The sequence below is a fragment of the Peromyscus maniculatus genome, chromosome 14 (genome assembly GCF_049852395.1).
Source record: "Peromyscus maniculatus bairdii isolate BWxNUB_F1_BW_parent chromosome 14, HU_Pman_BW_mat_3.1, whole genome shotgun sequence".
Lineage (NCBI taxonomy): Eukaryota > Metazoa > Chordata > Mammalia > Rodentia > Cricetidae > Peromyscus > Peromyscus maniculatus.
Genome location: NC_134865.1, coordinates 59571372 through 59595976, shown reverse-complemented (window position 1 = coordinate 59595976; position 24605 = coordinate 59571372). Strand labels below are relative to the sequence as shown.

Genomic DNA, 24605 nt, shown 5'->3' with positions numbered 1-24605 from the left:
CGATGACCTTGTCCAAGTCCTAGGCCAGGGATAGAACCTCCCCAGACTTTCAAGGTGATGCAGTGTGAGCAATGGTGGACAGAACCAGAGTGTAAGCTGCACCCTGCAGCCATCCAGCTGTGCTTCCCAGCACTGCTCAGGGCCCAGTCACTGTCAACCTCCCCATACCCAAAAAATCAGCAGGAACTGGCCAACTAGGGAAGTATTTAGGTTTAGATGAGAATCAGTGTAGTCACAAGTTAGGAAACATGGGCAGCCAACACACACACACACACACACACACACACACACACACACACACACACACATGAACACACACACACACCACCACCACCACCACCACCACCACGGTGCACAAAGCCGTAGTTCATGCCTACCCCCACCACGACCTGGCCTTCTCTGTCTTTTTAATAATGATCACCCTCCTTTTTTCTCTAACAGCAGGAAAGATCATCTCCCCTGGTCCAGGATGTAAACCGATAAACGAGTTTCTGGCCACGTGAGCTCCTCCCGCCTCCTCTGGCCTTTGGATCTCCTCTGCTCTCCCATCACCCCTGTCCAGGCAGCCAGTTTGGTGGCTTCGACTTGCTCTCCTTGCCAGCAGGAACAGAACAGACAGGTGAGTGACAGGAACTAGGGGCTCTGCTCCCTAGCCCTCCATAGCTGCTGTGTCAGCTGGCCGTGAATCTTACCCTGACTGGAGCCTGTCCCCACTCCCAACTGTCTTCCAGCTCCTAGGACGTTATGGCCAAGGACAGCGTGTTCAGTGTACAGTGGGGTGAAGGTGAGTCTCCTGCAGGTTCAGACACTTGCCCAAGCCTGGGAATGGGTGAGAACTTGGTCTTCCGACACCCCATTTAGGATTCTCAGTGACCTCGCAGCCTTGTGGAGCAGGCAAGGGGCTTTGAACCAGCTGGGAGGTGCTTGGGAAACACAAGCACTCCTGATCTTACCAATGAGCTGGTTTTTGTGTACAGAACAGACGTAGGGCCACCCTCTAAGATGCCGAGAATGGTCTGCATATAGCTAAGTGGTTGTGGATACCTAAACATTTCCTGACTCTCCTTAAATGAGAGTCTGAGATTCATACATAAATGATGGTAACCCTGTGACCTTTAAATCTTGTGTGTGTATGTGTGTGTGTGGGGGGGGATTGTATCTCAGGATACAGGCCTTTTATATTCCCATGTTTCCTCTCTGCTCCCTCCCCCCTGGCTCTGACAGCTGATAGTGTAGAGGTTCGAATTTCGTCCTGGGATCTCCAAGCTCTAGCATTTTCCCATAATCCCACCCATCTGGAGACTTCCTCATGGGGTACCACACTTGCCTTCTGCTCTTCCCCCAGTCACATGTCCAAGAGCCATCAGCCCCACCCTACCAACCATCTACTTCCGGTCTGAGCCAGGGACTTTGTCTCATAGTAATGTACTGTGCCAAGGTCTAGCTCCCATCCTGCTCCCCCGAGCGTTCCTTCAGAAGCCAGCCCTGGTCTGCACCCTCTCCACAAATGGATTTTGCTGCCCCATGTTGGTCTGTCATCCTTCCACGCACACAAGCGGCCAGCTTTTTCGGAAACGTCTGTTGGATGTCCAAATAGCAGCAGCCATTTCTTTTATCGTGGGCTTTCCCTAGCGCCCCAACAATGACCAGCATGTAGTAGACTCGATGAAAGATGGCCTTTCATTCTAAACCATACTCAGAGGTAGAAGAAAAATTATGGAGTAGAGGGAGGAGATAGGTTGGATGTGACTCTGACTCCATTATTTACTAGTTACCATCTAATGTTGTTGTTGTTGTTGTTGTTCTGGGTTTTTCAAGACAGAGTTTCTCTGTGTACCTCTGTAGACCAGGCTGGTCTCGAACTCACAAAGATCCTCCTTGCCTCTCTGCCTCCTGAGTGCTGAGATTAAAGGTGTGCGCCACCACCGCCTGACACCATCTAACCATACTCTTAATAGTCAGTATTCTCTCCTATGAAGTGGAGTGCACTGTCTGCCCTGACAGGTCCAAGGTGATTGATTATGAAGGCTAGTTAAGAAGACAGTGCAGTTTTTAGAAACTGTGGGAGCCACAAATGTTAGTTGTTGATGTTCCAAAGATGAGGCCAGCCTTCTCTCAGAGGCTCCTAAGTATAAGGTGAGTGGACCTGGTGGTACCAGTTTGCCAAGCCGGGGACCTGCTGTCTGAGCAGCCAGCAGCCACTGGGGAGTCCATCAGTAGATCTCAGAACCATGGACAGCACCAGGCAGCCTGGCAGGTTCTGCAGCCGCTTCTCTAAGGGCCAGAGCTTATGAAAGGGTCATGTTCGCTCACTGGCACCCCTGATATCATAACAAAAATGGCAGTTGGTATTCAGTGAGGAAGTTCTACCTGCTACACATGGTGCCAGGCCTTTTAATGAATCGTCTAGGTTAACACACCTCTCAGATTGAGTGTTGGATGCTGTAGGTGGCCCTCGGCCTCCATACATGGCTCCTTCCTGTGTGCCTTTTTATGTTGAAGAAGCTGGAGAGCTAAAGACTACAATTTCCGGGGCTGGAGAGATGGCTCAGAGGCTAAGAGCACTGGCTGCTCTTCCAGAGGTCCTGAGTTCAATTCCCAGCAACCACATGGTGGCTCACAACCATCTGTAACGAGATCTGGTGCCCTCTTCTGGCCTGCAGTCATACATACTGTATGCATAATAAATAAATAAATCTTTAAAAAAAAAAAGATGACAATTTCCATGGTCTGTTGCAGCTGGGGCTCTAGCTACAGATTGGTTCAGAGATGCACTAAGGTAGACTCACAAGGTGGAAGGGAAGAGGAGCTTGTCTTCCTTAGGCTGTGCTGTGCTCCTTGGTGAAGAGGGAAGGGATGTTTTACAGCAGATTCAATGCCAGACTTTGCCTCCTGGGGAGATGGGGTGTAGAGAAAGGCAAGTATCACAAATGCATAAGGAGCTTCCTGATCCTAGGTTGCCGTGGGGCAGAGGGGAGCCCGTGGCTCCAGGAGCAGAGGGGAGCCCGTGGCTCCAGGAGCAGAGGGGAGCCCGTGGCTCCAGGAACAGAGGGGAGCCCGTGGCTCCAGGAGCAGAGGGGAGCCCGTGGCTCCAGGAGCAGAGGGGAGCCCGTGGCTTCAGGAGCAGAGGGGAGCCCATGGCTCCAGGAGAGGCCCTCCTGACGGTGACACCGGTTCTGTCTGCTGGGCCAGTTCTGCTCCTCTGAGCACCCAGAATCTACCATCTCAGTCATTTTGAAAGCATGGAATGCCTAGTATTAAATCCTCATTTGGATGTAACACACATACACATTAAACAAATCAATCCTGAAAATGCTTAGAGTGTTTTTGTGTCCTGCGCAAAGACAGGCTAGATCCTGCCATCTTGTAAAGAGGAACCTTAAGCCTGAAGAGCCTGAGAGACTGGCTAGGCCAGGGAGCTAATGGCAGTAGATTGGGAAATGAGCCCCAGGGGAAGGATTCACCAGCCCCCTCTGAATCATGGGAAAACAAAACAAAATCTAAAAAACAAAAAAACAGGCTCAAGACAAAAGTTAATGGAGAAACGCCATGCCAGAATGAAACTCCAGGCTTGAGTGGTGTGGCTTCAGACAGAGAGGGAGGGAGAAGTCAGGGACTCAGGTGACAGGCCAGGCGTGGTCTTTTGTCTAACCATCATCTATTCCCCCACAAGTGCCTAAGAGCAACAGCCTGAGCTGCACGAGTCAGTGCTCCATTTTACAGGTCGATAAACTGAGGCTAAGTACTAGCCCACCGTCACCAAGCTGGAGGGAATGCAAAGGCCTGTGGCAGAAGGAGGGAGGCAGTAGCCGCTCAAGTCAAGGCTGGAGGCTGTGTGAACTGACTCTCCCCCCCCACCCATCCCCCGGCCACCTCACTCTGGGGCCCTACAGGGGTACCTCTCTCTGCCAGGAAGGTTTTCTCCCTTGTCCACAGACTCTTGCCACACCAACCCAGGGACCTCTCTGTCACAGTCAGCCCCCATGGCCAGGCCCAAGTTGGAGAGGGCAGGGGGCGAAGCAGGTGTGGGGGTATCAGACACCAGACCTACAGGGGCCGGGCAGCAGCTGGGGAAGCCTAGGATGAGGAGGGCGGCATCCTGCTTCTGAAGTGTGTACATGATACATATGTTAAGAACAGCAGGATGTACTGATGATGTTCTAAGACTAGGGGGTCCTGGTTTTTGTTTTTTTAATCTAAGGAATAAAGAACAATAACAACAAAGCCCTTAAAAGTATACCATGTTCTTTCAGAGGTCTTTAACTTTTTTTTCTGGTTAAAAAACAAAAACTAAATGAGCATGTCCTGTTGTGTGTAGTATTTTGAAGGGAAGCCTTGCCTTTTCTAGGCACAGGCATTGTAGACTTTTCTTCATCAAACCCCTTGCTGTCTCTCAGGTATTCTGACTCTGCCCGTTGTAACTGTAACTTGTCAGTGGGGAAGGGGTCCCTGCACAGGCCCCTGGTGGCTCTGGGCAGCTGTCCTCTCAAGAGGATCAAGTCTGCTCCTTCCACCAAGAGCTGCTCTTAACATGCCCCGGCTCTCACAGATGGACGGCCCCCTGCTCTCAAAGGCCTTGGCATTCTCTGGCTCTTTGGTACCCCAGGCCCGTTAGAATGCCATGTTGGGAGTCAGCACAGCTCTACACCCTCAGGCAGCCCTCCCAGAGGCCCCTACGTCCCCTCTACCCCTACGACGATCATTCCGTCCTGAGTTCTCCCCCATGTAGTGCTAAGAAGAGTCAGGCGTGTTCTTTCCCTCCCCAAGCTCATTCCAGGAGAGGCTGGAGACAGCTCTCACTAAGAGGCAGTTCCGGCGTGGGAGAAGCCTGCCGCAGTGCATAGCTCACAGACAAGGGCCAGTGAGCCCCAATCTGGAGTGTTTAAGAGGTTTCCTGAATAAGGTGGTGAGAGGATCCTGTAGAAGGGCTTTTGGTGGCTTTCCTTATTCTGGTCAACAAGTGTCTGCTGTGGATGGTTCTGCCTGACACTCGGACTTCATTTAGCTGAAATCCTCTTATTTTTCATCCATTGTCTCCCAGACTCTCCCTTCAACTGTATAACTGTGGAATCCCCTGCACACCCACACCCCCGACACACACACACATACCACACACAGCCCCAGAGCCTTGACACACCTTAGTCTCTCTGCCCAGATGTTCCCCTTTCCACTACTAACACATTTTGCCACTAACCTCAATTTAATATTTACTTCTTGGGGGGGGGGGGATCAGGTGATGCACCATGCCCATGCCCCTACCTCAGGGAACCCTGCAAGGCAGACACAGAGCAGCATGGAATTATGGGTCCCTAGGCCTGTCTTCCTTGGGTCCAACCCTAGCCTCTGCTATGTAGCAGCCCCATGACTTTAAGTAGGTTTATTAAGTGCCCTGTGCCTCAGTTTCCTTACCTATAAAATGGACGCATTAGTATCATCTTCCTCATTGGGTAGCTGTGAGGACTAAGGGAACCAATTGAACTACTTACACACAGCACATTCGGTGATGCGTGATTTGCTGTGTTAGGACCGGGTACACTGTGTGATTACTTACAAGTTGCCCTTTCGCATGGCTGGCTACCCCCACGGGACAGCAGATTCCTTAATGACACAGCCCAGGCCTTTGTTGCTCATTACTGTCTCTACTGTCCGGGTAGGGCTGGGTGCTTTGCAAATATTTGTGGAAGATGGGAACGTCAGGAAGCATGGCAGAGGGACTTGTTTGGCCTTGTAATGTCAAACCCAGAGCATATGGCCTGGAAGGGACCTCACAAACATTGTCATCTAAGCTGCTTCTCCGACAGCCGCTGACTTCCCATCTCAGGTCAGGCAGCCCCTGCCTACCCTTGGGGCTTGGCTGGAACCTGTTCGTGGAGGTTTCCGCCTTGATTTAGAGAAAGAGAAATGTGGCACACCTCCCATCTGAGGGCGGTAGAGCAAAAGCATTCACAACTGGGCGAAGCTGAGCCTCCAGCCCGACCCTGAGTTATCCCTATAATTCTTGTCTCCATAGCAACAAGTCTGGACTACACTTTCAGCCAGCAAGACTGGGCAGCTGCTCCATTCCTCATCAACAGGGGAGTGGAGACTCCAGAGTATGATTCTCTCCTCCGCCTCTAACTCATTAATTCTTCAGCATGAGTCCAGGGAGCGGTGGGAGGTGGTTGGGAGGGAGGCTGGGACTGGGAGAGAATCACAAAAATGCAGTGGGGTAGGGCCTGATCCCAGAGTCAGCCCCTGCTACAGAAGGATACACGTTGTCCGCAGAGAGGTGCCCAGGCAACCAAGTAAGCAACCGGATAAGATGCTGTTGCTGACACCCCACTCCATCTCCTTCTGCAACCAAGATGAGCTCTGACCGTCCAAGGCTCTATCGCCAAAGGCTGTACCCACTCGGACTCAGCCAGCTGTTTACAGCTGTTTACAGCTCACCACAGTCCACACAGAGCTTGCTTTATCAAACACCTGATCTGTGCCACACTGAGCCCTGAACTGAGAGGCAACGGCCAGCCACGTGTGGCAGGACCATTCGTAAGCATGCCAAGTCAGGTTAGGGGAGACTGAACCCCATAAGTAGGCTTTCAGGTTTGAGAGCAGGAGCTTTATGGTCTAGGGGGCAAAGCACAGTACAGCCATCATATAGAGAATGCTGTACCCTATATGCACCTGCCAGGGGTACACTATCCACTTTCTCTTGGAGAGTGCACAAGAAACTTTTGGCAGTTTGCCCTCAGGGGGAGGAGGTGAGTGGTCACAAAAGCAGCAGAAGGGATTCACTGGTCAGCTTCTCTCCTTGTCACTGTTCGAATATATGACAAGGCACACATTGACCCGCTACAGGTTCTGGGATGGCAGGTCTGGAAGGCATGATCTCTAACAAGCCCCTGGATGATGCCAATATCACTGGGTCATGCTTTAAAACTTGCCCCGTGGAAGCAAAGTCTATGGGAGAAGCAGGAAGGTCCCCCTGCAGCACGCCCCTCCATCTAAGCACAGACATTGGAGCAGACAGTCTGGCAGTCAGTCTGGTTCTCTTAGCCATGGTGTCTCTCTCCCACTGCACAGCTTCCACTCAGAATCGCCAGTTCAGCCCCAACCTGGCTCCTGAACTTAAGAGCCTACAGTCCAGACATGCAGTTCTTTAAAAGGGCACAGGATAAGGGGGCTGCCAGGTGTGGGAGTCGCAGAGAGGAGCATCTAATTCTCCTTGGTGTCCAGAAAGGATGCAGAGAGGTTGAGCTGGCCAAAGGTGACCTCTAGAAGATAAGACAGTTCAGTTCTCATGAGTTGACAGCTTGCTAGCTTCTGGGCACTCTGCTCAGGCACTCTACAAGCACAGGCGTTGTAAACCACCCCCCAACAACGCCAGACAGGACCCTCTGCTACCATGCGAGCTCTGAATCAATAGGGCAGCCAGACGCCCTTAAGGGCATCAAGGCATCCAACCATGGTATGACATTCCAAGAGCAGACCGCTGAACGCACAAAAGCTGAGGGAGGCAGTTGTGGGTCCAGATTGTGTTCGGGATCCTCGGGGAGCTCAGGTCCCTAGATGGAAATACGCCACCCTCCGATGAGATGAAGGCCAGGGTGAAGCCCATCCCTGCCTGGCTCTGGCTCCATCTGTCTAAATAGGGCAGAAGCCACGCCGACTGCCTCAGGGGTGCTCTGAGAGCAGCTGTCTGTTAAAAGCAAGCTGCTCCAGTGTTGGGTGGTGGAAGCCAGATGGTTGAAGGCGCTAGTCTGGTTTATTTGACCTCCCGGGGCTCACGAGGAACTCATGAGGGTACTGGGACCTCTCTACCTACAGATCCAGTGATAACGGTCAGCCCTGGAGAGGAGCAGAACCAAGTGGTTGAGGGGCTATCGCTCTTAGAGCCTCCAGGAATTGTGGGCGCACCCACACCTTAGTCCTCCTGTTCCCATATGGCTCTGGGGAGGCAGTCACTGACCTCACCTAGAGGCAAGCCCCAGGTCAGGGGCCAGACTCTTTCTTGACTTTGCTTTTCCTTGGCTTAAGGTTCAGCAAAACTGCCGAGAGCCAAAGATGGAACCGGAGAAAGCGGGAGCTGCCTAAAGCTAAAGGCATTCTAATTAAACTCAAAGAAATACTATCCTGGGTTGCTGGAGGGAGTAGTAGCTATTTCTGGAGAAGAGAGACCAATCCTTCTGCGTGCAAGAGTCTAAGTAAAATAGGGTGAGTTCTTCCTCTCTTCCTTGTGAATTTCCCTTCATTTTTCCCTGTTCCTATTTCTCTCCCACCTCTGGCATTCAAATGGGCCAAAGGCTCACTCTGCTTGTCCCACTGTCATGGGGACCTTTAAAGCATGGACACAGTTCAGCCCATGTTTACTGAGCTAACACCTGCTGGAGGTGGAAGAACCCAGGCTGAGGCTTCAGCATGTACTCAGGTAGCAGACCGGACACCAGTTCTAAGCCAAACCCAGGACAAAGCAAGGTATATGCTGAAGCTACAGCCTCAGGGACCATCGGGCCAGAAGGGACTTCTGGAGGTGTGTGTGTTAAAGCAGAGACTGTACCCTGGCAGAAACCAGTAGAGAGAGGAAAAACGGGGGGAGGAGGGAAGTGGAGATTACGATACTCACAAAATGACAAGCTTGGCTACAGAGGTCGAGAGAAAAGGGTCAGCCGAGCTAAAGGCAAACTGGACAGACCATGTCGTCCTAAGACAGCCTGGCTGACTTGTGCTTCTCGGTGTAGGTCGTGGGGAGCCATGGAAATACTGGAGGGAAGCATGGCGTTGTCTGGGCTGGGATTAGAAGGGTTTCTAGGTCATGAAATCGTTAGGCCTTGATTCTGAGTCCTGAGACCTACCAGGGTGAGCAGTCTGGGTCTCAAGTGTTAAATTTTGGTAAAATCTGCCTTGGTGATCCCATTTCTTAAATTATCTATTATAATTTCAAATTTTTATTTACGTTTTAAAGATTATGTATAGATGTGTGTGTGTGTGTGTGTGTGTGTGTGTGTGTGTGTGTGTCCCCACATGTGAGTGTGTACACGTGAGTACAGGTGTCTGTGGAGGCCAGAGGCATCAGACCCCCTGAAGCTGGAGTTACACATGGCCATAAGCCACCTTGCCTGAGTTCTGGAAGCCAAACTCAGGTCCTCTCCAGCCCCGTGGAGGCCCTATTTAATGACACAGCTCTGGGGCATTCCTGAGACTCCCTTCTCTCTCTGGGTTTTTGTTTGTTGTTTCCATATTACATTTTTCTTCCCCTAACCTATTTTATCTAGAATTTATACTGCTTTGGCAGGCCTCATGGTATACTCCTATGATCCTAGCGCTTGGGAAGCTGAGGCAGGAACATTGACACAAGTTTGAGGCTAGGCTGGGTTACTTAGGGAAACACTGTCTCTGAAAGAGTAAGAATTAGCCAGGCAGTGGTGGCGCACGCCTTTCATCCCAGCACTCGGGAGGCAGAGCCAGGTGGATCTCTGTGAATTTGGGGCCAACCTGGTCTACAGAGTGAGATCTAGGACAGGCTCCAAAACTACACAGAGAAACCGTGTCTCGGGGAAAAAAAAAAAAAAAAAAAAAAAAAAAAAAAAAAAAAAAACAGGAAAAAAGAGGAAGAATTAATAATGCAAAAATCAATAAAGTTGAGCTGCTTGCTGAATGCCCTGCCCTTCTCCAGCAGAGGCAAGGCCTGGGAAGACAGAATTGTGTCCACTTTACATGCTTCTGATCTCAGGGCCCAGCCTAAAAGCCAATACCCAAGCACAAGCACAGTGCTGTTGAGTTTGCTGGGAGGAAAGCCTGCCCTGTGGGAACCAGCTCCCTCTCTGGCACCACACCCTCACTTCCTGGGGCTTGGCAGTGCCGGAGCCTCCTGGTGGAAAAATCTCAGAGAAAATCAGACAGAACTGTGTCACTTCCCTCCCTGCCTCTCACCCTGCCAGGAATCTTGGAAGCTTTGCACTGATCCTCCGTCGCCCCCATCTACATCACCACTGCCGTCGTCTGTCGTCTTGGAAGGGAGCCCGCAGCCTGCGAGGCACATTGCACCTAGGGAAAGTGAGCAGGCTGCAGGATGTGGCACTGAGAACAGCTTTGTCTGTGGGTCTGAGTTTAACGAAGCTGGCCCTTGTGCAAGGGTGCTGGCTGGCGGCCCCACTGTGGCTTCTACCCTCTGCAGGGGGGGATAATTCTCTCCATTTTACAGGTGGACAAACAGGGATGTAGAGAAGTTCGTGGTCATGGATAACCAATGCCTCTGCACTGTGGTCATGGCTAACCAATGCCTCTGCACTGTGGTCATGGTTAACCAATGCCTCTGCACTGTGGTCATGGCTAACCAATGCCTCCACACTGTGGTCATGTTTAACCAATGCCTGTGCACTATGGTCATGGCTAACCAATGCCTCTGCACTGTGGTCATGGTTAACCAATGCCTCTGCACTGTGGTCATGGCTAACCAATGCCTCCACACTGTGGTCATGTTTAACCAATGCCTGTGCACTATGGTCATGGCTAACCAATGCCTCTGTACTGTGGTCATGGTTAACTAATGCCTCTGCACTCTGGTCATGGTTAACCAATGCCTCTGCACTCAGGTCATGGTTAACCAATGCCTCTGCACTCAGGTCATGGTTAACCAATGCCTCTGCACTTGAAAAGGAACTGGGTTTTAAACGCAGGCCTGCCCGACTCCACCAAGCATCATGTCTTCCCTGGTGTGTGGCTTCTCCTCCATGGGGATGCAGGGTTATTGGTGCAGTGTGCTCTGTCCAGGGTGCTGATCCTGTGTACTTTCGGCCCACCTCCAGCAGCCTAGAGCTACGGGAGCCAAGGAAAATGACTTCATGTCTGCTGCCTGGCCTGAACTTGAAAGAGTGTTGCAGTCCCCGTCTGCTTTGGGCAGTGGCCAGCTGACCTCTCCTCACTCTGGTGTGGACAGGGCTGGAGTCTAGAATAGGGCTACTGCACTTGCAGTCTCACGGGCCCAGATGAAACCAGAGCCACCCTTATCCAGTGGAGCCTGCAGCCCATATCCAGCTGTGCTCACATCAGGGCTATGGTTAAGAGGCAGAGCTTGAATTAAACCCTCAAGCTGGGTGGGGGGCTGCATGTGGCCACACCCCTACTCCTTGGGAATTCAGCACACACGCACCCGAAGGTGAAAATGCTATCTCAATAAACATTATTATTATTACTTCCTCATAGTGTACAACATAAACATAATACATCCAGTCTCTGCTTTCAAGACCCTTAAAGGGCAGGTTAGGGCACAGGCCACAGGGAGCCATGGATGATTGTATGCCCTGGGAGTGAGGTGGCTACTCAGTGCTTTAGGGGAGTTAACCAAGCATCTGGGTATGGCTGGGAGAGAACAGGCTTTACTAATGAGCAGAGCTAATATAATAGCCACTTACTGAATGCTAGATTCTGTTTCAAGCACTTTACAGGTTTTAACCTATTTAATCCTTGGCTTTTACTTTTTATTATCCCTCCCCCCATTTTACGGTTAGAGACTGGCGCACAAAGACAGTGAGGCTGGCAGGTGGCTGCAGAGCCCCGAGCTTTCAACAATATTCACAGTCGCTTTCCACAGCCATCTCGATGGGAGAAAGCAGAATTGTCCAGTGAGACCTGAAGGGGGACAGGAGTAGGGGCTGCCTGCAGCCAAGGCCGCCTGGCCTGGAGGGTTCTCCTGGGAAAGGAGGAGGAAGTCGTGAGGGCTACAGATCACCTGAGCACTTCGCGCTAAAAAGAACTCGACCCGAGATGACCTGAATGGATAGCAACAACAATCGCAATATTCTTGTCCAAAAGCCCATCCAAGACAGCTTTTTCCTTCATGAAAGAGAGGCCTTAGACACTCTCAGGGGGGAAGAGCTCACCCTATTGCATTTTCCCTGCCCAGTGCCCAGGGCTGCATCATCCTTTCTCCAAGACACAATCTGCCTTTTCACTTCTACAATAGGAAAGGAAGACTTCTCTAGATGCTCAGCTGCTCCGTAACACAGTCTACCTCTGGATGCCGGACAAAGGGGTGTGAGCTGGTTGAGATGGCCATGTGGTAGAGGAGAGGAAAGGTACTCAGGACAGAGGCTGGGCTGAGGTCAGCAGAAAGGAGGCAGCTGAAACTGAAAGCTTCCTGTGCAGTTTTGATGAGATTACACCTGATTCCTCTGGGATGCTCAGTGCCAACATCTGGATTCACTGTTGCTATTAAGTGATACTCAAGAAGTAAAGAGGGATTGACTTGGATTAACTCAGGGAGATCTCTCCCAGCTCCAGCAGTCTGAAGATATTATCTGTCTTAATTCTTTCCAGAGGAAGAGAGTTCTCAGAGTCAGGGAGAGCTCAGAATAGCGTTGCCTGGACCTATCCTGAGCCTACTCCCCACACCAGAGCAGCTGGGCAAGACCCTCCACACAGAGGTCCCAGCTAGGAGCTCAGCCTGGGGCATTGCCGATGATCAGAGAACAAGCTGCCCACAGCTCTCACCTGAGCTACCTGAGATGGTGCCCTGTGCAGAGGGGTCAGGTCCCCGCTGCCACTTCCAGGCAGGCTGTGGTTAGAGACATCTATGGAGGACCCTTCCCAAGTGCTGGCTGATACACCACAGGCTAGGAGACAACCATAGGGACACATTTCCCGGGGGTGGGGGCGGGGAGGGGGGGCAGGAACCAGTGCTAGGGCTGCCGGATGATGGCAGGGGTACCTACCTGGGGCAGCAGGTGTTGGTGAGAGCTCAGGCTGAAAGGTTATGTTCCCAGGTCTTCCCGTTCTCGACCAGTCCCTGGGAAGAGGTGTTTCCAGGTGACCCTGCAGTGTCTCGCCGGTTCCTGACCACAAAAGTAGTTCCTTCAAAGCTCTGTGGCAAAGGGACAGCAGAACCCTCTCAGGATAGGCAGGCAGGGATCCCAGTCCTCTGTAAACAGCTCCTCCCTAAGCTCTAGCTGGCCAGGTCCCTCCTAGACCCAATGTGCTGGTCAGCATCATCCCACTGGGCCAGCCTGGGGAGAGCTCTGGTAGGGTGAAGGGCACCTCAGAGGCCAACGAATGCTCAATGCGTGGCCTGAGTGAGCCGTCCAAGCCGAGCAGAGGTAGACGGAGGAAGGAGGATAGAGATGGAGCACTATGCTAGAGTGTCAAGCCATTCTGGTTCTGTCACTTGTCCCCTGGTGAGCTGAAGCACTCTGCTTTCCCTCATTGCGATAGGGCGCTTCAGCCTAGATATAGAGTAAAGCCAGCAGTGTTGAGGTGAAGGGAGGTCACACAGAGCCACGGCCATCTCTTCCTTCAGAGTCATCTGAGGAGACCTTACCGAAATGCCTACTGAAAGAACCCTCTGCCAGCCCACAGAGAGCAAATGTCCAGGAAGGTACCTAGGGATCTGCATGTCCACATCTTGACCACAAAGGTACGGGAAGTCACAATCAATGCATACACTGGGAGACGGTAGACGTGCCCAGGGATGAGGCTTTTGTAATCTGCACAGTATCTTCACTCCCTTTCCTAAAAGCAACATCAGAGGAGCCCCCCAAAGTCTGCAGAGACTAGCCAGGGACCCTGGGCAGTTTGTGTGACACATCTCTAGGTCTTAATCTTCAAACAAAGTGAAAGGAGGGATAATCTCTTACCAGCCCTTCCAGGTCTGACATCGCTAACGAAAGACAAGATGAACCTACAGGAAAGGGAACTTAAAATGGAAACTCAGGGCCAGGATGTCATTCAGCGGCAGAGAACTTGCCCAGAATGCATCCAGAGGTCCTGGGTCTGGTGTCCAGCACTTCCAAAAAAGAAAAAGAAGGAGCCAGGTGGTGGTGGCGCACACTTGTAATTCCAGTGCTCGGGAGGCAGAGGCAGGCAGATCTCTGTGAGTTCGAGGCCAGCCTGATCTACAGAGGACAGCCAGGGCTGTTATACAAAGAAACCCTGTCTTGACAAAGAAAAAGAAGGAAGCTCACGATAAGGCATTTTAAATAGTTTTCTCCCTTCACAAGTGATTTCTTCTAAGATATTCTGAAAACAGCACACTGTGGAGAGTCCACTCAAGGAAACCACACAATGGAAATAACATGGGGAATCCTGCCCTTGCCTTCCCAGGACTCTGCGGCACTTCTGAAGATAAAGATCGTTAATGTCCTTGCCGTAATTTTCTCTAAGTTTCCCCAAACACGATGCATGGGCACATATCCCTACACCTCCATGTTCCTGTCACTCTGGCTTCGTTCATTCCTACATGCCACACATCTCCACAGCCAACATCTTCAGGTGTCAGTAGTTAGTATTTCACTGACTCAAGCCCCACATGTCTAACCTTGCTGCTGGATACTTAGATGGTCCCTCCATCCCTTTCTGTGACTGGGCCTGGCCTTGAACTTGCTGGGTGGGCCAGGCTGGCCTGGAACTGGCCATCTTCTTATTTCAGCCCCTCAAGTGCCAGGATTATGGGTGCTGCGTGCATCCATGCCTGGTTTGTTTTCCTATGTTTGAGTCAAGAAGCTGCAATAAACACTTGTGGGGTTAGCCCTAGAAAACCCTGGGTTGAGGGTTATGCAGCTCTTAGGGACTAATATACACGGCCAAGGTGGCCTGCAGAAGTGAAGCAGTTGGGCGCGCCCCAGCCATACAGGCAGTTCCGGCTTTCTCCGCATCTTCCGCAGCGTGACACATATCCACCTCTTTAAACAATGTTTCTCAGCATACCTTATTATTTCAACTAGCACACTCCAGAAGGGGTTTCGTGATGACAGTCTGAGACACACCATTGTGTCTAGCTCATTTCTGTCCCCCGTCCATCATTAAACTCTTTAGCCTTGGCAATATGAGTTGAAAACTGATCACTTTTCAGCTCAGAACTCTTCACTGCCGTCAGGTCAGATATTTCTTTCTCTCTCCCCTCCCTTCTCCCCTCCCTCCCATATTCTCATTCTCCACCCCCCCCCCCCGCCCCTACCCAGCAGCTCCCAAACACACACTTCTCCAGCACAGATTAAATCCTATTTCAGGTAAAGGGCACAGAACAATGTTGGAGATGAAATGTACACCACACACATATGCACAAATACTCATGTACACACACACACACACACAAATTAAAAATCAAAGATATATATCAATATTTATCAAATGCCCTTTAGGCCCTGTGCTGGGTGTGGTGGTGTGTGTTGATAATCCCAGCACAAAAGGAGGTAGAGGCAGGAAGATCTGAGGTTCAAGGTAATGATGGGATATGTAGTGAGTCAGCCTGGGCTACATGAAATCCTGTCTTAAAAGATCAATAATAGGGGCTAGAGAGACAGCTCCGGGGTTAAGAGCTCTTGCTCTTGTAGAGGACCTTGGTTTAGTTTCCAGCACCCACTTGGTGATTCACAACCATCTGTAACTCAAGTTACAGGCACGCCCTCTTCTGATCTCCATAGATACCAGGTATGCGGATGATGCACACACAAACAAGCCGGCAAAACACTCAGATACATAAAATAAATCTTAAGAAAATTAGTCAAGAGGGGGCTGTAGAGATGGCTCAGTGGTGAAGAGAACTGGCTGCTCTTCCAAAGGTCCTGAGTTCAATTCTTAGCACCCACATAGTGGCTCACAAACATCGATAATGGGGTCTGATGCCCTCTTCTGGCATGCAGGTGTACATACAGAGCACTCATATATAAAACATTAACAAAATTTTAAAAATTTAATCCAGAATAAGTAAATAAAATACAATATTTTGCTGTGGGATGGTCTGTATGTCAAATTGCTCTGATTGGTCAATAAATAAAACACTGATTGGCCAGTGGCCAGGCAGGAAGTAGGTGGGACAAGGAGAGAGGAGAATTCTGGGAAGCGGAAGGCTGAGGAGGGAGACACTGCCAGCTGCCGCCAGGACAAGCAGCATGTAAAGACACCGGTAAGCCACCAGCCATGTGGCAAGGTATAGATTTATAAAAATGGGTTAATTTAAGATATAAGAACAGTTAGCAAGAAGCCTGCCACGGCCATACAGTTTGTAAGTGATATAAGTGTCTGAGTGATTATTTTATACATGGATTGTGGGACTGCGGGGCTTGGGGGACCTGGAGAGAAGCCCTCCAGCAACAATATTTCATTATTCTATTTATTATTTAGCTTACATGTTCTATACCAATATTCACAGATGAGCATTCATTCTGCTATTTAATTGATGAATTATGAATGTGTGCCACACACCAGCTGTCCTGTGCTTTGTTATCAGTGTGGCACTAGTTTCACAGAACGGCCTGGACTCTTTCCTTCCCTAAGACCTGGTATGGTTGGTGGTACCTAAATAACATTCCCACTATCCAGTCCGGGAAGGTTCAACAAACACTGCTACACTTGGCTGTTTAGGGTTTTTTGAGGACTTGGTTCCTTCCATAATTGGTTTGTTTGGGTTTTCCAGCTCTTCTGAGTCAAACCGATTATTTACATTTTTTTTTTTCCAGAAAACTATTGTTTCAGCTTGCTTTCGAATGGATTTGCACATGGCTGACCTCGGTATTCTCCGAGAACTCTACCTTCTCCGTATCGATGGCTACTTCCTCATTTTAATGTGGGACTTCCTCCATTTGCCTCGTGGCTTCCCCAGCCCTCACCAGGTTAGCTAGTCTTTAAAAGGTAGCAAATCAGGGATGGAGAGATGGGCTGCTCGGTGACGAAGAGCGTGCATTGCTCTCCCGTAGGATCTGAGTTCAGTTCCCAGCACCCAGATAAGGTGGCTCACAACTCCCTATGACTCTAGTTCCAGAGGGATCTGATGTTTTTGAACTTCACAGACACTACATGCGTGTGTGTGTGTGTGTGTGTGTGTGTGTGTGTGTATGCCCCACCCACCCCCAACCAGACAACACACATAATTAAAAATAAATCTTTAAAATAAATGAATAAAAGTCACAAATTTATACAACACAGTTTCCCCCAGGATCCTGTTTACACACAGCCCAAATACAGAAGTGCTGAAATCATAGAGAATGGGAAGGTTGTGGAGACAGGGTTGCTTGATAAACGAAAGTCATTCATCAAACATTTCAACGCCGCCTGCGCTTCTTTGTCACCCGGCCTGGGACGCTCCACATTTCCTTCCCCCAGCTCCCTGCCCTGGTTAAACCTGCCACCGCCCACTCTTCCTTCAGCATTCTGTGGTCACCTCCTCCAGGACCCTACACTGCCTCCCAGGGAGGAGTTGGTGCCTTTCCTTGGCTGGGGGGCGGGGGAAGGGGGAGACAATTTAAACACTGAAAAGATAAATGAATAAAACCAATGTAATTAGCAAATATTAACATCCTATAATTTTCCCTTCAGATGTTGTGTGAGTGCGTGAGTATGCCTGTGTGCATAGTGTGTGTGTGTGTGTGTGTGTGTGTGTGTGTGTGTGTGTGTGTGCATGTGTGAGAGACGGAGTGTTCCTGACGAACCAGAAGTCTTTACCAGAAGTCTCTGCTCCATTAAGCCTTTGGCCAAAAGTCTCAGCTCCATCCCCCGAAGATCACCACAGGGCTGTGCTCTTCAGGACCTGTAACTTGTTCATCTCTATTAATCATACAATCTTGTTTTGTAATTTTATTGACCTTATATTGTCACTGATGGTATTGCTCTGCGATCTCCTTTTGCTACCGTTTTTTTAGATTTTATTCGTGGCGATACAGAATATTCACATACTGTACATATGTGTAGGCATATCAGCCTTACCAAGGTATAATTTACAGGAGATAAAACTCCATGCTGGTTGTGGGGTACGTGCCTGTAATCTTGGCATTTGGGAGATGGAGGCAGAAGGATCAGGTATTCAAAGGCATCTGCTTCCGCCTAGTGAGCTTGAGACTAGCCTACATGAAACCCTGTCCCCTGTGCCAAAAAAATCAAAACAAAAACCTCAGACGGGAGTGAGTGATGTACGTGTTTGTAATCCCGGCACTCAAAAGGCTGAGGCAGGGGATTGCTGCAGACCAACCAGTGCGACATAGCAAGATCTTGTCTCCAAGAGTCAAACCAGCATGAAACAGTAAGATAAACAGCCCCCACTCTGCTCGTACTAACTTCCAGGTGTCTCAGCTTTGGTTGTCCCCTCCATCGCTGTCGGCGACAAAGCTACAGCGGCTAAGACCTAATTTTTGCATTCCAGGTGTGGCTGCCCTAGATACCTCAGAGACTGTCACCTTCTGCACAGGCATGAGTGTCTCTAGGTCACTGCACACCCAGATGTGAAACCATCGGTCATAACACACAGGCTACTGCATCTCCACGTGTCCTTGTCAGACTATCCCGTCCCGGCATTCCGCAATGCCATCATCACAGAATGTGATTATTGTCTGCCGTTTCCCTGCTCTCTCCACGGGTGACCGGTGAACGTACGTGTGTAGAGGACTCGGGAACACTAAGTGAGAAAAGGGATGAGCTCGCTGTCTAGCAAAAGAAACAGGTTCCATGTGCAAGGCTTTCCAGACCTCTTCTGGCTGAGATCCATGGAGGGCTTCATGGAGGACGTGGCAGGTGCTTGCATTTTAGAAGGACAGGAAAATAATCAGATGGGACTGGAGACAGATCTGGGGTAGTCTGGGACATGGGTCAGAAAGCCATCTCTTCTTTCAGGACCCCACTTGGCCAAAGTTATAAGAGGAGTTGGGGCAAGAAGATCTGGGGGTGTTGGCCATTGTGGTGCACACAACCTTAATCCCAGTCCTCGGGAGGCAGAGTCAGGCCAGATCACTGTGAGTTCTGAGACAGCCAGTTCTACACAGTGAGATCTTGCCTCAAAAAAAAAAAAAAAAGAAAGAAAGAAAAGAAAAGAAAAGAAAAAAGAAGAGGAAGAAAAGGAGGAAAGGAAGGAGATGCCATAAGTACCCAGTGGAGGCTCTGGGACCAGTGAGGAAGGCCCAGCACAAAGGTAGGTTCAAAAATGACTCATGCACAAGCAGGCAGAGTCCCTGGGGTGCCTTATCTTACCAAGCCTGGCCTAGAAGCCCGCTTTCCCCAACATGGGAAAGATCAGGGCTGCTCTGGCCTAGCTTCCTTTCCCAGACTCATTGGAGGGCTCTGGGATGGGGTTCCTCCTGACCTGCCCCTCTCACACCAGGACAGCTATCTACAGGGTCTTGAGGAGCTGTTGCAGATCGGAGCACAGTCTAGGTCTGCACCTCTCCGCACATGGGGGTGATGAGGGAATCCTATCCTTCCGTTTCACTTGCTCTTGTGACAGGAACTGTCCTTCAGCTGCCCCGGCTCTGGGCACCCTGCCCAGAATGGAGGGGAAGGGGACAAACCATCAACCTTCACTTCCAAGTGCTTGGATCTTAAGCAACTTCAGCAAAACCAACAACAGCACAACACAAGTGCTGGATGTAACTGCATGCTGGAGTCAGATCCCTGAATGCTGGAGACAGATCCCATGTATGCTGGAGTCAGACCCCTGTATGCTGGAGTCAGATCCCATGTATGCTGGAGTCAGACCCCTGTATGCTGGAGTCAGATCCCATGTATGCTGGAGTCAGACCCCTGTATGCTGGAGTCAGATCCCTGCATGCTGAAAACAGAACCCTGTATGCTGGAGATAGATCCCATGTATGCTGGAGACAGAACCCTGTATGCTGGAGACAGAACCCATGTATGCTGGAGACAGAACCCTATATGCTGGAGACAGACCCCTGCATGCTGGAGTCAGACCCCTGTATGCTGGAGACAGACCCCTGCATACTGGAGTCAGACCCCTGTATGCTGGAGACAGACCCCATGTATGCAGGAGACAGAACCCTGTATGCTGGAGACAGAACCCAGTATGCTGGAGACAGACCCCTGTATGCTGAAGACAGAACCCTGTATGCTGGAGACAGAACCCTGTATGCTGGAGACAGACCCCTGCATACTGGAGTCAGACCCCTGTATGCTGGAGTCAGACCCCATGTATGCTGGAGACAGACCCCTGTATGCTGAAGACAGAACCCTGTATCCTGGAGACAGGTCCCTGTATGCTGGAGTCAGACCCCTGTATGCTGGAGACAGAACCCTGTATGCTGGGGACAGAACCCTGTATGCTGGAGACAGAACCCTGTATGCTGGAGACAGATCCCTGTATGCTGGAGACAGACCCCTGCATACTGGAGTCAGACCCCTGTATGCTGGAGTCAGAACCCTGTATGCTGGAGACAGAACCCTGTATGCTGGAGACAGAACCCTGTATGCTGAAGACAGACCCCTGTATGCTGGAGTCAGACCCCGTGGCCACATATGCAAGACTGTGGCTCACACTGCCTCCCAGTTTCTGTTTTCTCCTCTATCTAGTGAAAGTTCACTGGGTCCACTTCTTCCCTGGAGCCTAGGGAGATTTCAGAAGTAATAACCAGGCACATGAAACCATGGAGCACCAAGACCTCAGGAGATGATCCCTGACCTGATGAAGTCTGCGGTCTTCCCAGGCCTGCTCTAGTTCACACCTGGACACACGTGACCCTGGCCAGGAGGGGGTCCCTGACCTAGTAACACTATGTAGTTATCCCCTCCCCACCTCCTCCTGCCCTGCCACCCACATGCCTTCTGGTTCCGGGATGACTCCCTTCTCCCAGACCTTCAGGAACCCGAGGCTGTTCCGAAGGGAATAGTTCAAGTCTAATGGAGCCTTGAGTAATTTACATGGCTGGCCTGTCATCCCAAAGGTCCCTAGAGAGTTGGTTGGTGACTCAGAAAAAAAAAAAAAAAAAAGACAAGCAAATGAAAAGGAGACTTAGTGACCAAGTACCCCCTCCCCCGCACCCCCCCCCCCCCCGCCAGCCATCTTCCTGAGGACTCTATACAGGGTGGGGAGTTTCCCAGCACCACAAACGAAGGCTCATCTCATGAAAACGGAGTGAGCAGGTAATGATGCGGGTGGAAACCGTATCAACCTCTGTCTCACACGCGGCAGTTCGTCCATGCTCAGCTCCTACCACACATAGCTGGCCACCCCACAGGGCTCTGATTGCATGTCCACACTCTTTGCAGCATTTTGATGCTCTGGCCAGCTGTCATTTGGACATCCGAGGTGATAATGGCCCTATGATCGTTCTCCACCATCTTCTTGATTGACCACTGGACTGGACTGCTCCCCTGAATCTCCAAAGACCTTAGGAGTCTCTTGCTCTTGAGGCAGGGGCATGGCCTGAGAGGCCAGTGTTCATCCATCTGGGCACAATCCTGAGAAGACTCAACCACAGTGTGAAGGCTTCTCTCTCCAGGGCCACCTCCCCCGGCTGGGCTACTCGGGCATGAGAAGGGGACACCTTGGCTTCCCACTAGAAGCTGGCATTGGTCTTTCTGCCTCTGACCCTCTAAGGACACCAGAGGCCCTGACTCAGCAGGAGATGAAGGCACAGAGACATGCCATCACTCATCCCTGGGTCCAGTAGCTCACCTCCTGAAAGGATTGGTGTTAAGGTAGCAGAGGGAAGGGTGGGGAAAATGTAAGCCAGGATCCTAGGACACCTGGGTCCAAGTCCCGGTTTTCTAGATGGGCCTGCCCTTCTGTTTCCCTGAGAGAACCCCTGATGACCAGAAGGAAGCAGGAGGTGATAATGGGGAGCTCCTACCCTCTTGCCTGGTTCAGCATGTCTCACAGTCCCAGCCTTAGGAACACCAGAAAGGAACGTGGGAGCTTGGAGGCATAACCTGATCTAGAAACGCAGCCCAAGTTCTAGCCACAGGATGTTCCTAAGAGCTACTTTCAGTTAGCCCTGGGCAATCCAGATAGCTCTAGAACAAGAACCCATCTTCCACGCAATGCTCACACATTCATCTCAGTGGTCCCAGGTTCTCATCCTAGCGCTCACTGTGGCCATGCCAACTCATGGGCGAAGGAGAAAGCAGAGTCCTGGCTACACACGCATGCTGGTGGGTAAGTAAGCTGTTCAAACCCGAGCTCTCTCAAGAGAGGGAGAGGAGAGAGTCCTGGGCCCCAGTCAGGCAAGACAGGGCACTAAAAGCCGTTGGTCTTACACAGTTGCCTAGCACTTCCCCTAAGCGCTTTCATTACAGCCCTTCTCAGTGAAAGCCTGCCCACAGCCTGAATGCCACATGGATTCCCGTAGCCTGGACATCGCAAAGAGTTCCCGGAACTTTTCAATCATTATCTCTATGACTCTTCAGCCAGCCGCCTCCCAGAAAGGGCCATAGTAGCAAGTCTGTGGGTTTCGTATGTTGGTAGGAAGGTACAGGCTTGTGAGGATGTCCAATGTGCCTTTAGACATCAGCATCTCTGGGTGGCAACCCTGTTAAATATGTTAATATTAGTCAACTGAGGAGGAAGGCCAGAGTATAACTGGAAGAGGGCTGGGAGGTCTAGTCTAAGACTGAAGAGACCCTAGACTGGCCACAGAGAAAGGGGACATCCTACATAGAGGGAATGGCCATAGTTCCTCGCTCAAGGAAGGAAACAGATGGCTTCCATGTAGGCCAGAGTCTCCTAGAATAACACTTCCTTTCTGTAATAAATACTTGACTCATTTTCAAAGCCCTCCCACCCATCTGGAGAAGGTGTGTTCATGCCTAGATGTCAGGTAGGGTAATTCAGGGCAGAGTGCCAGCAAATAGTTCTTGGTCCAGAACAGGCCCTCAGTTCCATGAGCCTGATTCTCCTTCCCTGGGAGTGAGATGGCCCAGGGGTAAGATGGGGACTTTTTGAGACCTGACCTTTCATGACTAGGCTGAGAGAAACATACCACCAATTTCCTGAACTGTGAACAATGGCCTTCCTCCTGGGGAAGGGCCCCAGTGGAGGTGGTAGGTGGATGGGTCCTCTTCTCTGGCACTATATGGCCACCCCAGAAGCAGCCAGCTCCAATATAGTTTTCTAGAGAGTCCCTTTTTTTTGTTTTTTTGTTTGTTTGTTTGTTTGTTTTTGTTTTTCGAGACAGGGTTTCTCTGTGTAGCTTTGCGCCTTTTCCTGGAACTCACTTGGTAGCCCAGGCTGGCCTCGAACTCACAGAGATCCGCCTGGCTCTGCCTCCCGAGTGCTGGGATTAAAGGCGTGCGCCACCACCGCCCGGTGAGAGTCCCTTCTTTCCCACAGATCATCCCCAGAGAATCCCAGTGACCACCTAGCAGCCCAAGGCATGTGCTTCTCTCTGGAGCCCAGCTTCAGGGACTGGACTCAGAGGGTATCTCTGGAAAGCAGCCAGGTACAAAGCAACACCTTTCACTTGGCATATGGGCTGGTCAGAACCTCTTGTCCTGTTGGGCTCTCAGAGAGACAGCAGGTCCCCTTGTCTACGGTTCATAGCTGTGTTCACACTCACAGCTACTGCTACAGCCAACCAGATAGGAGAGACACCTGACTTTGGCTCCGGTGGCTCTAGAGGACAGTGTAGCCCTGTGGGGACGTGTGGGCGAGCAGGAGGTAACCAAGTGATTTTTATCTCTCTCCTTCAGGTTGTTTCCTTACCAAGTAACTAGGAAACATTCCTTGAAGGAGGAGACCATGTTGGATCTGCTCATATCAGGCCCTACCTGCCAGAGGACATTCACACCCTCACCTCCCAGGGCTGGGGCAGTGGGGGAGGAGGAGAGGCAAGACTAATAATAATAAGAAGGCGGCCTTCGGTCTGCCCTGAGCTATCCAGGGGAGAGGAGTAGAGCAGCCCACGGTACCCCCTGTGGCTGCCTCTGTGCACAGGGACAAACAACCACTGACTCAGGTTCTAAAACGCCACTGCTTGCGCCTTGACTCAGTTACCTTCCAAGAAAAAGACATCTGCTCCAGGGAGAAGGAGGTTGAGATAGCTTGAGAAGTTCTCAGCTAGGATGGCCACAGATTCAGTGGAGTCCAGCTTTATCTGGGGACACTGATCAGCGAGCACAAGAACAGGACGGGAAGGAAGCTAAGGAAAGGCATCCCCCCAAAAGCCTCCATCACCCTTCTGGAACGAGCTCCAGAGCCTCTGGAAGAAAAAGTCCATCTCCTTGCTCCCCTCAGCACCATCTCACTCCCTAGGAACTTTCCACCGGCCCCCATCAAGGGTGGCACAATGGGGAACACTGCGGGACTTCCTCTGCCATTAAAAGCCACCTCTTACTGTTTTCCTGAACCCACAGGTACGCATCACCCCATCTACAGCCTAGTGAGCAGTTTTGAGCAGTTTCTTCCTGTCCAATTCCAAACCCCTGCGGGTGTCCACACCTCTGGCTCCCCAAGCATGCTGAAACTCTAACTCCCTGTATCCTTAGGGATGAGGAAAGGGGGACACCGGGTGGGATCCAGCTCAGAGGGGGTCGGGGTCTAGAGAGCAAGACTGGCCGCCATTCCTCCAGAGGGGGTAGATTATACCCGGGAGACCAGTTCTGTGGACCTGCCAGTGACTTCGGTCAGGTCAAAGCACCCCTGGACCTCCGTTTCCCCAGGATCTTCATCCAAACCCAAAGTTTTCTTTCTTTCAAGTTGAGATTGGAGACAGATCCTGCCTTTGAAAACACACACAGTAAGGTGCCATCCTTCGCCCCCAGGACCTTGGCCACCTTGAAACTCAGGCTGCCCAGCCTAGAAACAGACCCCCACACAGCCCATCAGTGACGCTGTGGTTACGGAAACCCTGGAGTAGACCGCCTCCTTCCAGCCCAGCTCAGTGCGTGGGCAGCAGAGCCCTGGGGAGTCCCTGGGATGGATG

At 51.0% G+C, this 24605-nt stretch overlaps 1 protein-coding gene across 12 annotated transcripts in view; it reads right to left on the bottom strand.

Moving 5' to 3' along the window:
* The window catches only part of Tmem63c (transmembrane protein 63C), an 82065-nt gene that overhangs the window by 50201 nt on the left and 7259 nt on the right, over nucleotides 1-24605 (bottom strand). For 11 of the 12 annotated variants that reach the window (XR_013044428.1, XR_013044429.1, XR_013044427.1 and 8 more), the window contains exon 2: nucleotides 12690-12838. The gene's annotated coding sequence lies outside the window, so the exon portion shown is untranslated. Of the gene's footprint in view, nucleotides 1-2789; nucleotides 2893-12689; nucleotides 12839-24605 lie in introns of those variants that run through there. The other variant, XM_076551140.1, reaches the window with a different exon arrangement.